Here is an 18,031-nt window from a genome sequence, read left to right as displayed (position 1 = left end):
CACCAGTATTTCAAATACAAGCAGGATCACCCATGGTGGACAGGTTTCAACAAAGCTTCCAGGCTAAGACAGACTAGGAAGAAGGACCTGGCCATCTAGTTCTGAAAAAACTAGCCAGTGAAAACCTTATGAACAGCAGAGGAAAACCGTCTGGTATAATGATAGTGACTGTTGGTGATGTTGCTGTCTTAGTCATCTAGTGTTGCTGTAACAGAAATACCACAAATGGATGGCTTTAACAAAGAGAAGTTTATTTTCTCATAGTAGAGTAGGCTAAATTCAGGGTATCAGCTCCAGAGGAAGGCTTCCTCTCTGTGTCGGCTCTGGAGGAAGGTCCTTGTCCTCAATCTTCTCACAGTAGAGGAGCTTCTCTGGCACAGGGACCCTGGGTCCAAAGGACACGCTCTGGTCCTGGTGCTGCTCTCTTGGTGGTGTGAGGTCCCCAACTCTCTGCTTGCGTCTCTTTCCTGGTGGTGCAAGCCACACCTGAGGGAAACTCCCTTTACATTGGATCAAGGAGGTGACCTGAGTAAGGGTAGTGTTAGGATCCCACCCTAATCCTTTTAACATAAAATTACGATCACAAAATAGAGGACAACCACACAATACCGGGAATCATGGCCTAGCCAAGTTGATACACATATTTTGGGGGTGATATAATGCAACCCTACAATCATTTAAAAGGCAGCAATGGAAATTAAATGACAAGTTTTCATTCAGTCTGTCATAGAAAAAAAAATTATGGTGAGTTTATCTCTGCTTGCAAATAATCCAAGACAAAGTAAATTTAAAAAGATGTTGTAAATTTAAAAGTTGCATCAATACATGACGGTTTCCATGAGATTTCCCCCAACATCTTAGAAATAAGGGAAATACAACTGCTCTTTAAGAGTTAAACTTTAAGATGGATAAATTTTATAATGGATAAGAGCAGAAATTAGCAAAATTATCTTTAAATCACAAACGGGCCTGACTTGACTCTAACTTAATTTCTGCTGAAGGAATATATCATTGGTAAGAAGTCTGGGTAGCAAACTTGGAAACAGAGACAGGGCATACAGGGCACATGGGTACCAGTCAAGGAGGGGAGAAGCCCAAGTTTGCAGCACACAAGGGTGTCCCTGCTCTATTGGAGGTCAACATAGAAAGTTGAAACCACTGGAAACTGAGTCTTTCTATCTTTGGGACAAAATCATCCTGTCATGGAGATAGATGAATCAAAACACTCTAGTCATGTTAACTCCACGTGTTCTGAATCTATGCACTCAAACAACCTTCCGATAATGTCTTTGGTTTCCTGAGTAGGCTTGGCTACACAGAAAAATGCTTTGGCTTTGCAGTTGGACTACTCAGATGTATAAATCGAAGCTACTGGAAAATAATAAATTTAAAATTCTGGTTGTATATACCTGTCTTATGACCTTTGGAAATGTAAGCACATCCGATTGCTAAAATGATGATACTTGTGAGATAAGGACACTCCAGAACACCCCTTGGGGATCTCTTGGGGACAGCCAGTGGGCTTTCCCCTGGCAATAACCCGTTATCAGATACTTTTCCATTTCAAATGACTACCAATATCAATTGGAGTGGGGGGGATGCTATGATTTACCTTTAGTTATTGTTTTATTTATTCTAACATTGCCACAGTGGCAATTCCACGAACAAATACTAACTACTAGTGGGGAAGACAGCTCAGACCAGCTAGGCTGCAGGTAATACTTGGATTTCAAATATACCACAGATAATTCAAAAAGTAAACAAAAAATTACCATTTATTACATATCGCTATAAGTTCAGACACAATATCAGGCACCTTACATACTCTATCTTACTAAATCTCACAGCATGGATCATCATTATACCCCTCTCTTACAGACACCCTCACCTCCCTGCATTACACTTGCCTAGTAAAACCCAGCATGGGTGAATCTTACTATCCATCTTCTCATTTGCTGCCCCCAAAGAGCTGAACCCGGCCAGAAAATTCATATAACTAAACTAAATGGCTTATTCGACGTTTCATAATCGCAAACTTCGAAAGTGCTCTCAGCATAGCATGCTAATGCTTCTCTGTAGGTTTACCTTTTCGCACTCTGAAATAACTTTTGAATCTTCTCCAAAAATTCCTACTTGCTCCTTCCCAAAGCTCTCTCAGGAGATTGCCTTGCCTCTACTTCACTGAGAAAATAAATAGAAGGTACTTGATGAGACTTACCTTATGTTTCCACCCATCAAATCATCACATTTCCCTAGAGCTGCTCCTATTTCCTTTCCCTTCTATTAAAGGTCAGTTCTCTACCTGTTCTTGTTTTACTCTTAAGCAGAAAAATATGTACAGCTTTTTCAATCTTAAATAAACAATGGTATATATACACACACACACCACACACAATCATTTGTTTCCCCTAATAATGTTACAGCATACTAATTTTTTTGTTACATATTATTATAAAATTTGGAAATTATCAAAAGGTCTCTCTCTATATATATATCTAAATTTTACCACTCAAAGATAACAATAACATGCATGTTTGTTTTTAAAACATACTTACGGTATAAGCACATTATGGCATACCTGCATTTTCCTGGTCATTAAATATTGTTCAGAATTGAACGGCTTTTAAATATCCATAATATGCATTTATCAATTTCTTTATTGATGGACAAGTTTGGTTTTATGAAATCGTGTATGTACATGTAAGATATCAAGGTTAGAGATTATGTATAATTTGATTTTGATACATACTGTCAAACTGCTGCTTGAACCAATTTACAAACTCTCACATCAAATACCAAAATCAAAAACCAAAACCACGGCAGCAGAGTTAATTCCGACAAATAGCAATCCCTTAGACAGAGAACTGCCCCATGGGGTTTCCAAGGCTGTACATCTTTACGCAAGCAAACTGCCACATCTTTCCGCCGCAGGGCGGCTGCTGGGTTAGAACCGCTGACCTTCCGTTAGCAGCCGAGCGCCTTAACCACTGCGCCACCAGGGCTCCTTCTCAACCTGTCATCCTGGTCAATTCAGTAGTTCCTGGAGAGGCTCTTGGCTGTGCCCTGCACCCTAACTCTGGCTGCATGAGCTCCCTCCGCCCAGCAAGGGACGCTGTCGCCTTCCGCCGGGGTCGAGCAGCGGCGTGGGCGGCCTCGGCGGCGTCACGTGACTCGCTCTGTGCGCCGAAGGGCGGTCTTGCGGAGATTGGCCTTACGTACGCAGCGCCATGACGTAGTACGTAGGGGCTGGCTAGCCGCCATCTTGCTTCTTTTTCTCGCTAGCTCTGTATCTCTCGGGAGGCAGGGGAAGTGTTCTGGCAGTTTGTCCGTCCGCGGCTTTGGTTTCCTGGCCCGGTGGCCCTTCCGACCCCCTCTAGCCCTAACCTCCCCTTCCCCTCCCCTCGGCCGGAGCTCGGCGTAGACCCTCGAAGTGCGCAAACACGCTCGGCTTGACACTCACCCTGGCCGGTAAGGAAAGCGAGGGCGTCGGGGCCGCGCTCAAAGCGGGCCCCATCGGGCAGGGCTGGCGGGGGCGAGCTGAGGCTTCGAGTGCGCCCGCCCTGGCGCCCGGAGGAGGCCTCGGGTCCAGGCGTCCCCTCCGCTCCCTTTGGTTACCGTCATGTCTGTGGCTGGGTACTCGGCCTTCAGGCCGGGGAGCGGGAAACCCGAGTCAGACCGGCTCCATGTGGTCTGCGGCGGGGCCCCGGAGCCGTCGGGCTGCCCCACCGCGTCCCTAGCTCGGGTCCCGCGGGGCATTGCGCGCCCTGCCGGGTAAACGGAGGGACTTTCCATGCTGCAGGCCCGGCGGGCGCGCGGTTCTCCCCTGGTCTGGTGGACGCGCCCCCACAAAGCCGAGGGCCTCTACGCCTCCGTCTTCTCCGTGTGTGCTGGGGATACGGTTTGCAACCAGCATGGCGTGGGAGACACTGGGTTAAAGACCTGACTCGGTGAGAGGCCTTCGGGGAACCTGGACCAACCCTGCTTCCGCTAGGGACGTGCTGCCAGTGCCAGAGGAGGGTTCCGGTTATCTCTTCTCACCCGAGGCCGCCCCGTCCCCTCACCTGCCTGCTGAATCCCACTTCGCAGCTTCCTTTCTTTGCGATTGGATTAGTCTTGGTGTTATGCTGAAGGCCCACTTGAGGACTGAAGAAAAGGGTATGAGGACCAATAAGGACATTGATAAAGTCTTACTTTGCACGAGAGGAATGCGTCTGATCCCTTTTAAAGGGATGTATATTCGTTTTTACTTGATTTGAGATTTTTTTGAGGTTTCCAGCGTGCCTGATCTTTGCTGACATCTAAGGCTACCCGGATTTCCGCATTGGCTGGTCTTCAGCCTAGATTCATAGATTCATACTTGGAATTGTTCTCTGCTCTGCAGAACTGGGTTTTTATTTGGAATGCACCAGAAGGAATAGAGGATTCTTGAATGCTAAGTGTTTGGGAGCTTTCTCCTGAAAATAAAAATCATAGTGTTACGTTAAGTGCCCGAGAGGCCTAACATCGGTATTTGTTAAAGTGGATTTAACCTGTATATTGGTAATTAAGATGTTGCCCCGACTGGAGTCATTTCTGTGTGTCACACACGCACCTGCAGCATCTCTTCTGCCCCATCCCGTTACATTGATCCCTAAAAAATCAGGAGCAGATTGAATTGGAGTTTTCCCTTTCGAATACAAGTCAAATAGTCATTCTGTCTCTTCCTGGAATGGAATTTTCAGGATGTAGGCTTTTTATGTTTTACTTTTTTGGTCTAATGAGTTTATATATGGGGCTGTTCTCCCTTCATCATTAATTGACCTTTTACTATATACTGAGCACAGTAACAAGCCTTTTGTTTGTATACATTATCTTTTTTAATTCTACTGCATGTTTTTGAGGGACATGCTATTATTATCATCCCCATTTTACAGGTGAGGAAACGAAGTCTGGGATTAAAGTAATTAGACCAAGGTCACTGAGCATTTATTGGTGGTACTGTATAAACTCAAACCCAGGCTATGTAGAATCAAAGGAAATGCTCTAAGCCATCATACTGCCTCCCTGTTCCTTGTAATTTTATGAATTATAGTAACTAAATAATATATAGCGTTAAGTGATAGTTTTCCTTTCCTTGGACTTCAGTATATGAACATTGTTGCATGTGAAGGTTAAAATGTTGCAAGGTGGGAAAAAGGGTTATACATGCTTTGGAGGTGGGATGGAAGGGTTTTTGTTTGTTTAACTTTTTTGTATTTAAAGGCCAGGTGAGTGCTTAGAGATAATTCAAAACTCTAGCTCTGTAGTATCATAGATGTAAGATTTTAGAGATGAGGAAATATTTTACCTATAACACCATGAGTCGGAATCGACTCACTGCTGTCGAGTCGATTCCGACTCATAGTGTTATAGGTAAAATATTTCCTCATCTCTAAAATGGGGATAATAATAAGAACCTTCCTTAAAGGCTTGCTTCAGGGATTTAAAAAAAAAAAAATGTATGTAAAGGGCTTATTACTGTGCTCAGTATGTAGTAAAAGGTGAACTGATGGTGGAGGGAGAAGGTAGAGCATTGATGGATGAAAACATTCTCTCCTAAGCAGTAGGTAATCTGCCGCGAGTGTGTATTCCTTAGATTTTTAAGAAAGTTTTTCTTTTCTCTTTTTCCTAATTTTTTTTTTAAGATACTAAACATTAATGTCTATTTTTTGTTTTGTGTTTTACTGTCACGTGGTGGGTTTTGTTTTTTAAGGATTTCTTCTTCGTGCTCTCCTGTCAGAACTCCTGGAGTCAGTGTCATACTGAAAATACTGCGCAGGAAGTGCTGGTTCCTCCCAGCCCCTCCCTCCGCCGCCTCCTTCCCTTCACCACTATCCTGGTAAAATGTGTCCGAAGGTTACCTGATGTCCCCCTCTACTTCCAAATCATCCTCCTTTTCCCCCAGAAACATTGCTTCCATTTGTAAGTCAGCTGGGTAACTTGTGTTTTGGATGCCATTTATACCATATTTCTGAAAGACAAGGATCGATCGTTAATAAAATGTTATGATATAAATTGGTACAGAACCATGTTCTTCCAGTGAAGGAAATCTAAAAGTTGTGTCTGACTAACTTATGACTAATACACCTTCAGTAAAGCGAGACTTGCCACCGTGTGAGTAAGGTAACATAGTGCACGTTTATCTGAGTCTGTTAACTGTGACGCTCAGAAATCTGAGAATTATGTTTTGTGAGTCATAACATTTTGAATTCCTCAATAATGCCATCGATGCATCAGTCAGAACGTAGAGAGGGTAACTAGTAAATTTCTGTTGTATTTTTTTCTCAGAAATCTAATTATAAACTGATCTTTCTGCCAGTTATGTTTCTAGTCCTTATTTTGCTCCACATTAGCAGAATGCCAGTCATGTTTTGGAGCCTGTTTGTGCATGCATTTGCCAGCAAATACAAGGGTTGTTACTTAAGTTTCAACAGGAAACTTTGGTCTGGACACAAATAACGATATTATTACTGTCAATGTAATGTACTCACCCCTCTATGGTGCTGCTAGGTGCTGTATATTACAGGAGTGTGGGATATGATATGATCAACATCTGTCCGGCACTTCTAGTATAGGAAGACACTGCTGTGTGTTATGAACCTAGCATGCCATCTAGTAAATTTCTGTTTACTTGTCTGTGCCAGTATTAGCCTGCTTCCTCTTGCTAAACTGTTTCCATATCCTTTTCACCTAGCACTCAACTCTACAGCGAAGGGGTTTGGTATTTTGCTTTATCGTCTAGTACATTCTTTGTCATATACCTGCAGTTTATTACTGAGTGAATAAGGGACAAACACAAAAGAATAGGCCCATGTTTATGATTCAACAGGCAAACATCTTACTGGTTCTCAGAGCAAATGTTGCCTCTGTCTCTTGCCTCTCCCCCAGTGCATCAGCCTCACCAAGAAGAGTATCTGCATCTTTCATAAGAGTATGTTTACAAAGAGGTCTAGTGGAGGCCCTGAAAGCGTCCTTGAGACCTGCTAAGGACGTGTTTAAAGCAACATCAGAAACAACCAGGAAACTGCAGAAATGGCCATTAAGGAACAAAAGGCTTAGAACTTTTTACTAAGATAGATTAGGTAGTTGGGCAAGTACAGAATTCCAATTTATGCAGTGTATTTTAAGGATGAGTATTGTAGCTTATTAAATGTTTCTAGTAACAGAGATCAACATGTATTAAATACCATACATAGATTATCAAATTTCAGAGAGAGACTAAGTATAAAACTGTACTTAACACAGTATAATCATTTTTTAAAACTCTTGAGAATTTTTCACTTCCAGTTAAAATGTAGGTTTTTTGCAATGTGGCTGTTTATTATAGTGTGATCTGGATTTTAAGTAACCGTTTTAATGTCAAGGTATAAATTTTATAGATCTTAACTGAAGAAGCATAATATGGGAGCTATAGAGTTTACTTGCAAAGGTTATGAAAATGGAGCAAACAGGAATTTTGTTTTTAAAGTTATTGAAATGTATTTGATGGAGAAGGGAGAAAGGTTATATTGCAGTATGAGTTTTTGTTATTTAATTTACATTAAGAAAAATTGGATTTTTTGGTGTACAGTTTTGAATTTTCATACATGATAGATCCATGTAGCCCCCACCACAGTCAGAATAAGGACAGGTCCATCTGTAGCGTGAGTTTTTTCAGTCATCTCTGATAGTACTCTCCGGAAGGAACAGTTTTTATAGAAAGATAAAACATCTCCCAATTTTAAACCACAGTCTTCCGGTGTTTTGGAGGCAGGAAAGCATCTCCCCTGCTGAGGAAAAAACTATGGAATAGGGATGAAAAAGTCAAGAGTAGCCTACATGTGCTGAATAATTGGTTTCTTGGTCAGGGGAAAAATAATCCAGTTATATTAATGAAAAGCTTTAACGTGGAGTAAATGAAAGTAGGAATTAGGAGAAAGAAAGAGATGGATGGGTTTATATGTCTCAAAACAGACATTTCAGTGATGGAGAATAGAGCCAGTGGGGGGGGGGGTGCTAATTCTCTACACTTTCTTAAACTTAAAGGAGCCCTGGTGGTATAGTGGTTAAAACCAGTACAGCTGGACTAAACCAAAAGCTAAGAAGTTTCCTGAATGTAACCAAATACTTCAGAGGACAGACTAGCAGGGACAGGGTTCTGGGGACCATGATTTTGGGGAACATCTAGGTCAATTGGCATAACAGTTTATTAAGAAAATGTTATGCATCCCACTTTGGTGAGTGGCGTCTGGGGTCTTAAAAACTAGTGAGTCGCCATCTAAGGTGCAGCAGTTGGTTCCAAACCACCTGGAGCAAAGCAGAATGAAGAACGCCAAAGACACAAGGAAAATATGAGCCCAAGAGATAGAAAGAGCCACCTAAACCAGAGACTCCATCAGCCTGAGACCAGAAGAATTAGATGGTGCCTGGCTACCACCAGTGACCGTCCTGACAGGGAACACAACAGAGTCCCTGATGGAACAGGAGAAGAATGGGGTGCAGAGCTCAAATTTGTGTAAAAAGACCAGACTTAATGGTTTGACTGAGACTGGAGGGATTCCGGAAGATATGGTCCCCAGACTCTCTGTTAGCCCAAGACTAAAACCATTCCTGAAGCCAACTCTTCAAAGATTAGACTGGATTGTAAGACATAAAATGATACTTGTGAAGAGAGTGCTTCTTAGCTCAAGTAGGTACATGAGACCAAATGGGCAGCTCCTGTCCAGAGGTGAGATGAGATGAGAAGGGACAGGAGCTGGTTGGATGGATATGGGAAATCGGGGTGGAAAGGAGGAGTGTGCTGTCACATTATAGGAAGAGCAACTGGGGTCACTTAACAATGTGTGTATAAATTTTTGTTTGAGAAACTACCTTGAGCTGTAAACTTGCACTTAAAGCATAATTAAAAAAAAAAAAAACTATGACGATGATAACTCTGGAAGCCAATAGTAACATTTGTTGAAATATTAGAAAGTTCAGAGTGACTGGCCATTTTCATTCTGTACATGGTAGTGGTTTAGAAAGAATGAGAGCACACTGCTTTCAGTACAGTGTGATCAAATTTAAACATTTCTGATGATGTTAGTAATAGAAAGTGGTCTGGAGAAATGAATAAATACATTAATGCAATTGAGAAAATGATCGACTGTTACTGAAAGGTAGGCGGTTCAAAACCACCAGCAGCTCCATGGAGAAAGATGTGGCAGTCTGCTTCCTTAGAGATTTACAGCCTTGGAACCCCTCTGGGGTCACTGTGAGTCAGAATCGACGTAATGGCAGTGGGTTTGATTTTGGGTTTCATAAACTTAAAACTCCAACCGTTAAAGGCAAACCTTTGAAAGATTTGAAAAAAAATGAATGATTTGAAAGATATGAAAGATTTAGAAAAATCCATGATGCTGAATGAGCAATTATTTATAGCTCTTGGAGAGAAGGCTTCTCTCTTTTTCCTGTAACATGCAACATACTGGCCTTACAAAAAATAAGATTCACTAAGAAATTATTTATGCTTTGGTTTTTGTTTGGATATGTATTATTATTTTTTAAGATATTGGTTACCGTCTGTGGAGCTCTTGTCAAGTGTCACACACTATTCTAAGAGCTTTATGCACATGTTGTCAATTAAATCTTATAAGAGTGTTTGAGTAATTAGCCCACACTTGAGGAAACAATTTGTTGGGAGTAAGTAATTCTCCTGAGTTCGCCCAGATGCTAAATGTTAGAGCTGAGATTTCAGTTGAATTAGTTTTAAGAGATTGGTTTTTTCTTACCATTCTAGATTAGCTTTGTATTAAAGTGATTTTGATAGAATGCTGTAATGATAAAACAACTTTTTTTCTAGTACCACAAACTTGATCTTGACATATAGTTGTATGAATTTTTTTTTTAATTCTTTTGGGTTTCTTAACGTAACTTGGAGCCATAGATTAGTATTTTTCTGCTAAATGAACTATTTTCCTTTTGTGTGTGTGTGTGTTGTATTTCCATGTGTGACTTTAAACATTTTAAATATTACATAAAATTGTGAAGAGTGTTCCAGCAATCACCTGATTGAGTAAATAGTAGAGAAAATGGCTTTACTTTTCTAGAATGGTAACTTTTAGTACAGAAGATTTGATGGCCACATTTCTTTTCTATTTGTTAAGGGCTTTCTTCTGCCTGAGAAACTTAATTCAAGTGTTTCAGTTTCCAAGAACAGCCCCTTCTACTGTTCTGAATAGAACTCCAACAGATTTATTTATATGACACTTTGTTTTTTAAAATGACAATTTTTAATACTTTTACTGTAATGCTATTTGTAGGTTAGTCATTGAACATATGGTGGTATTCTTAGCTTTACTATTTTCGCAGCAAATGTAATGTTAAAACCATTTGATGTCACTCGGACTTTAGAATTACTAATTGATTATAACAATTAGAGCTGAAGAGACCTTAGAAGTTGGCCAGTTCAACTTCTTATCCAAAGCAATAACTGTCTTTAAAATATTTCTGAAAATGCCAATCTTGCTTTTGCTTGAATGCGTCTGGGAGGTCACTGCACTCAGCCCTTAACGTTTATAAGCCGTATATCCTGACGTCGTCCAAATTTGTCAACCACATAGTAGCCCGCAGCCGCTTTACTTTCCGTTTACCTCCATAGTCGGCACTGGGATTTGGCTTTCTTATTGGAGCTGTTTTTTCCAGAGAGAAACAAGTTGTAGATCTCTTCATAAGAGTAATTGTATGCCTAAAAAGAAAGCAAAGCCCTGGGGGGATAAGGGTCCTGTAAAGAAGGTGGGGAGGGATGGCTGAGTTTATCTCCTGGAAGGACCCTTCTCTCACATACCTGCTGGCACCAAATTCAAATTTGTGTCTCAGCAAAATTATAGATCACTTCATGTCACAGTTCTTTGGGTTGATTGGCAAATTTTGAAAGTAGAGAATGCTATGAATTTTTTTTCCACCTAAACTGGACAGTTAGAAAATTTTTCTTTTGTATTCAGTCGTTTCTCTTTTAGCGTTTGTCTTAACGAAGCCCAGAATTGAACACAATACTCTAAATGTAGCATGATAAATTAATTCAGTAGAACTGTTACAGTAAAACCTGCGAAAACCAGAGCCCGTGTAAGGCAGAAAACTGCCAGAGCAAGAAAACTCGATATTTTCCACTAAGTACAGAGAAAAGTGGTGACTGCACCCTGTCAATGGCAGAAAACTTGTGACACCCAGAAAAACAAGATAGTCCCATTGAGTTCCGGCTCTCGCAGGTTTCACTGTTGTAAGAATGGCATGGGGAAAGGAGAATCAAGATCAACAGCCCAAGGCTGGTTACTGTGAGGTGGAGATCAGACTTGCCGCCTCTCTCTACCGTCTTTACCTATTCTGACAGGAGCCGTCCTTCCCACAGCACTCTACTTCTCTGCTGGGTTTGATAACTCATTGAAGTGACCACCCAGAACTCACAGACAATACTTAGGATTAGGGAGTTAATTACGGAAATAACAGGTTACAGTCCAGGTTGAGGAACACTCAGCATACAGTTCTTCCATCAGGACAGTCTCTTCCCAGCTGTGCCACAGGCATACCCCTCCCTGGCCTCTGGGCCTCTACCCTGCTTGGGCAAGTGTTACAAAGCTTTTTTAGCTCTGCCTTTTAAGTGCCCAGGGGCACCCAACTCTGCCGGTAAGCCTCCTGCTCTCACCTTTCTTACTCTGTGGGCTGGGAAGCCCACTGAGCCATCTCTTGCCAGACTCTCCTGCCACTGTTTCTCTCTCTCCCCCTCTCTCTCTGTCTCTCTGTCTCTGTCTCTCTCAGTTTCCTGGTTCCAAGATCATCTCCGTGCAGGGATCCCAGGTCCAAAGGACACACTTTGCTCCTGGCTCTCCTTCCTTGGTGGTGAGAGCCTCCCCTGCTCTGGAATTGGCTTTCTTTTAAGCCTATTGGGTTGGCAAAAAAGATCAATCCCCTTGATGCATCACAGTTACCTTATTTGCACAGTCCCACCCAAAACCATGACGAGAAAGGCACACAGAAGTGATCCATAACGCCAAAACTGTTTAATTCTAGGTCTGGGCATTAGATGTCTATTAAAGCAGTGCTGTCACACTAGCTCTGGCTGTCGCAGAGCTAGAGCCCCATCATTTGAGCAGGCTGGGTCTGTGGGCTGCATTGACGAAGTCCAGTCTTTTTTACTGTGGAACTCAGTTTTTTACTATCGTTTGACTGTAGAACTTGATTCTTACATTCAGTTTAATTCTACACTAGCTTTCTAAGACCTTTTTTAAATCTTAGAAAGTCATCAAGTATATTATTACTTTTTCAGATGTACTTATCATTTCATATGTGATGTCTACTTTCCAAATCTTTATCTAATTATTGGCAAAAGACATTGAAAAGTACAGGATACAATGTACTAGTTATTTAGGCCACATTACTTCATATTGACTACATGCTTTAGCTGTAAAATGATTCTTCCCCTTCAAATATTCTATGATTTTGATTTGTATTGTTTTTGAAGAGTGTGTAAAGGCATAGCACTTTGAATAATTAATCTGTTCAAAATAAATGGAGGAAAAGCAAATCTAAAAGTAAATTTATTTTTTTAATGTTTATATTTTATGGAGGCTGACTGGCCTGGACCTAGAAAGAGTGGTGAATGTTTTGGCTTTTTGATTTGAAGTAGAAAATTTTTAGTTAAAATTTGAATTATAAAATGCTCTTTTCTAAAATTAATATACCAATTCCCTGTTTTAAAAAAATCCATGGTACACTGATTTTTTTTAATTGTTTTATTGTGGTAAATATATGTATGTAGGTATATAATAACATTTGCCAATTCAGCACTTTTTTTACATGTACAATTCACTGACGTTGGTTATATTCATCATGTTGTGCAACTATCACCACTATCCATTTCCAAATTACTCTGCCACCATTGACAGAAACTCAGTGCTCTGTAAGCTAAGACTCTCCCTTTCCCTCTCCCCCTGAACCCTGGTAACCACTCAGTCTTTGGTCTCTACACATTTGCTTATTTCATTTAAGTAAGATCATAGAATATTGCTCCTTTGTGACTGACTTGTTTCACACAGCGTGTCTTCAAGATTCATCCATGTTGTGTGGCATGTATCAAGACTTCATTTCTCTTTGTGGCTGAGTAATACCGTATGGTGTGTGTGTACTACATTTCATTTTGTTTAGCCATTCTTCTATTGATGGGCATTTAGGTTGTTTGCACTTTTGGCTATTGTGAACAATGCTGCAGTGAACATTGGTGTACAAGTTTCTGTTTGTGTTCCTGCTTTCAATTCTTTTTGGATATATACCTAGGATCGAGATTGCTGAGTCTTATGGTAGTTCTGTGTGGTAACTTTGAGGAACTGCCAGACTTTCCCACAGTGGCTGTACCATTTTGTATCCCCATCAGCCATGGATGGGGGTTCCAATATCTCCACATCCTCGCCCACATCTATTATTTTCCTTTTTTTTTTTTAATCATAGCCATTCTGGTGTGGGTGAATTGGTATTTCATTCTGGTTTTGATTTGCATCTCCCTGATGACTAGGAGCCCTGGACTAATGGAAAGGAGTCCTGGTGGCACAGTGGTTAAGCACTTGGCTGCTAACTGAAAGGTCATTGGGTCGAGCTCACCAGCCACTATGTGGGAGAAAGATGTGGCAGTCTGCTTCTGTAAAGATTACAGCCTTGGGCAGTTCTACTGTGTCCTGTAGGGTCACTGTGAGTCGAAATCTACTCGAGGGCACACAACAACAACATTAAAAACTAATGGAGGCTCAGTGGTAGAATGATTGCCTTTCATGCAGGGACCTGGGTTCAATTTCTCATCAGTGTGCCTCATCTACAGCCACCGCCTGTCTGTCATTGGTGGCTTGGGCACTCCTGTGATGTTGAATGGGTTTCAGTGGACCTTCCAGACTAAGATGGGCTAGGAAGAAAGGCCTGACGATCTGTTTCCAAAACTCAGCCAGTGAAAGCCCTATGGATCACAGCAGTCTGATCTGCAGCTGATCATGGGGATGGTGCGGGACCTTGCAGTGATTCGTTCTGTTGTGCATAGGGTCACCATGGGTTGGAGGCTGACAGTGTTAGCTAACAACAATGACTGATGCCATCAAGCATCTTTTCATGTGCTTACTGGCAATTTGTATATTCTCTTTGGTGAAATATCTGTTCAAGTCCTTTGCCCGTTTTTTGATTGAATTAATTGTCTTTTTGTTAAGTTGTAGTTCTTTATATTTTCTGGAAATGAAACCCTTGTCAGGTAATAGTTTTTTTTTTCCCTTCCAATCTGTAGATTGTGTCTTTGTTGTTAAAGTTCTTTAATACATAGCACTTCGATTCTTACGTTTTACATTATTTTACCTCAAAATGATATTTCTAACAACAGATAGAATACATTTGTTGATAGAAATATTACTAGTCTGTGAGTTTTAGGCATAATACTTTATTTCCCTTAAGTTTGTTTCTTCATTGGTGAGCTTCAGTGACTTGGGCTTTGAGCTCTTCTACTCCCAATTTTTACATTATGCTGTATTCCTGTAGCTCAGAGTTTGTAAACATTTGGCTTCAAAAGACATGACTGAGTTGCAATGTATAGATAGAACTTGGATCCTTCTTTTTCGTTAGGAGAGGGAGAAATGTGAAAGATTATTTAAGGTTAGAAATCTAGAGGTCAGAAAAAATGATTATAAGGAAGTTTGGGAGAGAAGATAAACTTCTTTTTAACTTTTTCTTTTGAAATAATTTCAGGCTTACAGAAAAGTTGCAAGAGCACAGTACAAAGAATTCCAATATTCTCTTCATCCAGATTTCCCAACTGTTAATATTTTACCATATTTGCCTTATGTTTGCCTTATGTGTGTATGTTACTTGATTCTTACCCCCCCATCCCAAATAAGATCTTTTATTTGTCGCTATTAAATATCTGAATTTTAAACAGATTGTGGCACTGGTAGCTCATAGCCATCAGCGCCTTCAACTTTAGCACCTGTCTCATCTCTGGTAGCTTTCCCAGAACTGCTCCCTTCACCACGAAGCTCCGTGGCTTTTCCCAACTTAAACTTGGGCTTCTTCAGCATTTTTACTTTTCTAACGAATGCATCATGGAGAGGATAGGTTAGCAGTCCTTTTCTGTGTCTTTCCCAATGCAGTCTGGAATCAGTTGGTTGACTGCGTTTTTTCAAGTCATTTGCCTACGCCCTTCAGGTCATAATTGCCATCGTTTTCTTCTGGATTTGGTGGACCCGTTGGTGCTGAGCATAAGAGGTCTTCCGACTCTGATTGTTGGTGTTTTTTAGTAAAACCAACAGAACAGACAAAGCAAATAACCATCAGTAGTCCTACCATCAACATGAGCTTCAGTCGTGGTCTGCCATTTTTTGACCATGGAGCATATTTTGTCACGGGTAAGATCCATGCCAGGGAAGTTGATCAGGTAGTTTTTGCCATGAACATCCTCAGTAATTAGCTTGACTTTTCTAAATGCATCTCCATCATTCTGCAGATTGGCAAGGCTCCCTTCAAAAACATGACCCTTGAGGACATCAGGTGCAATTTTTGTTCCTTGAGTCCTGTGTCTAGTGTTTTGCCGATATTTCTTATATTGAACGTAGCTGGTGTTTTCACATCATACCAGTGTTTCTTAGAAAATGGATCAACCACTTTCTTCTTGGCTGTTTTTTTTTTTTTTTTAACCACCTTTTACAAGGCACTTGTTCTTGCCGGCCACCATCGTGTTGCTTAGAGACCCAAAAGGCCGTGCTTGGTTCTTAATATCTGCTGTCTGAGTTCTGTCATCTCCCGAAACTGTCTTGAAACCTTACACTCAAACCACAAGCTCCTGTGCCAGCAAATTTTTTTGCTCGGTATATTTTCTCTCATTATTTTTATAAAACAAACAAAGCAATCCATAGTAAGCTTGACCTATAGTAAGCATTCAGTGATTTTTGGTGTTATTATCAGAGCTTTCATTCAACCATATTGAATTTACCGGTCCCTTCTCCTCTGCTTATTCCCTTGTGACTTTCCTTTCTTCCTTCTCTGGCTTCAACTTCACTACATCCATTCTGTTGGCAGTATCCTCATCTCCCTAGCTTTTTCTTTACACCTCTCTGGCACACCTCTAATCTCTGTTTCAGTCTAGCTGTTTGTATGCTTCCCACCACTGCCCACTGTGCTGCTGGCATTGGAAAGAATGGAAAGATTTGGGGATACAGTATCTCACTAGTCCTTAGTTTCTACTGGGCTTTCAATGCTGATTGTCAGTGCTTCGTTTTCCTGTTTGGCTTTCCTATTCTCCCAGTTGCTTTTGAACCCTTTTCCAAACTCCTCAAAGTGCCAGAGCCGCTAACCTCCCCGCATAGGATGAGGGCAGCATGTCTCTTCACCTTTTCCTAGCAGTGCCCAGTGTATGGTAAGCGCTGGGGAAGTATTTGAAAGAGTTAACGGGGAATTGCACATGTTGAATTTGAAGTTAAGAAATTTAAGTGAAGATGTTTTGTTCTGTAGATAATAGTGTGTGTTTTAAAGACTGTAGTTGGAAGTAATGCTTTGGGAATTACCCTTAACAACATGTTTGAAGCAGTGAACAGGAGATGAGATGGCCAGAGGAGAAAGCACAGAAAGAAGGACTGGCAAGAAGGCCTTCAAAAGCACATCAAAATTTATGTGGAGCACAAGGGAAAAAATGACTGAAAGCTGTCAGAGTCACAGAAAACAAGGTGAAATAGTTTACTAAAAAAAAAATAATCCACTGCTGTCGAGTCAGTTCTGACTCACAGTGACCCTGTAGGACAGAGTAGAGAACTGCCCCATAAGGTTTCCAGGGAACGGCTGGGGGATTTGAACTGCTGACCTTGCTCTAGCAGCCGAGCTTTTGACAGCTGCGCCATCAGGGCTCCACATAGTTTGTACAAATGCTAAAATATTTTCCTTTTATATTTGTGTGTGACATATGGTTATTAATTAGTTAATAGACATTATTCGTCTGTGCGGTAGAAGTTTGAGGGCCTGCGGTATGCTCACCTGGAAATAGTTGCAGTTAACAATTTAAATAATGGGGCATTGGACTGGGTTTTCTAGGGGAACTAGACCGTCTGTCGTCATAATAACAATGAGGAAAGAAAGTTAAACAGTACTTCGAAGCCCTTTATGGCTACAAAGATAAGTGTGTCATTTAATTGAATTTAGCAAAGTGATAGCTTGCTGAAGTAGGATTGTTGTTTCATTTTTTTTTTCAAATATACTAAATTTTAAATATTTAAAATAATAATTTTAGTATCAAAAACTTTTGAAATCATTTGTGATGGTGAGTAACCTTAGAATCTTATAATTTTTGTCGCTAAAGGAATTTTAGAGGCCGTCGCCGAGCTCCTTTGCAGATGTAGAAACCACTTACAAATGTTCCCAGATTTTCAACCTGTGATAGCTGTCCTTCCATGGCAGCCATCTTTTTGCTGTCACTCACTAGTCATTGTCATCATTTCATTTCGAAAGGTTGGTGTTTATGTTACAGTAAACTGCTGCCTTGCAAATTTCCCTTAGGCCTTTTGGAAACGGTCAGTTTGCTTTAAAAAAAAAAAAAAAACTCTTTGTAAGATGATATATTTATTATCCAAAATTTCAAAAACACAGAGGCACATGTGCTTTGGTACGTCTTATTTTAGTGAAAAATGCTAATTTATTACCAGCATTACTCAGTTTGAATGACAGAACTTTGAATTTAGAAAGATCCTAGCTTTTTCTTTTCTTAAACAAAGGGAGGGTGTGTCATTCAAAAAGGTTTGTGTTTGCAGACTGACTTGAAGATTTAGATTCTTAGGGGCGTAGTGTGCAGGACCAAAACCAAACCTGTTGATTTCAATTCATACTGACCCTATAGGACAGAGTGGAACTGCTCCATAGGGTTTCCAAGGCTGAAATCTTGACAGAAGCAGACGGCCACATCTTTCTCCTGAGGAGGAACTGGTAGGTTCAAACCGCTGCCCTTTCAGTTAGCAGCCAAACACTTAATTATTGCGCCACCAGGGCTTCTTGT

The 18,031-nt window shown here is 40.8% G+C and overlaps 1 protein-coding gene and 1 pseudogene across 10 annotated transcripts in view; one reads left to right on the top strand and one right to left on the bottom strand.

Moving 5' to 3' along the window:
- Positions 1–3,238: 3,238 nt before the first annotated feature.
- Positions 3,239–18,031, top strand: part of PRRC2C (proline rich coiled-coil 2C) — a 90,347-nt gene continuing 75,554 nt past the window's right edge. For all 10 annotated transcript variants that reach the window (XM_049881234.1, XM_049881229.1, XM_049881226.1 and 7 more), the window contains exon 1: positions 3,239–3,468. The gene's annotated coding sequence lies outside the window, so the exon portion shown is untranslated. The remainder of the gene's footprint in view (positions 3,469–18,031) is intronic.
- On the bottom strand, positions 14,928–15,727 carry LOC126073947 (40S ribosomal protein S3a-like; annotated as a pseudogene).

The sequence above is a fragment of the Elephas maximus genome, chromosome 3 (assembly GCF_024166365.1).
Source record: "Elephas maximus indicus isolate mEleMax1 chromosome 3, mEleMax1 primary haplotype, whole genome shotgun sequence".
NCBI classification, from domain to species: domain Eukaryota; kingdom Metazoa; phylum Chordata; class Mammalia; order Proboscidea; family Elephantidae; genus Elephas; species Elephas maximus.
This window is presented reverse-complemented; position numbering and strand designations above follow the sequence as displayed.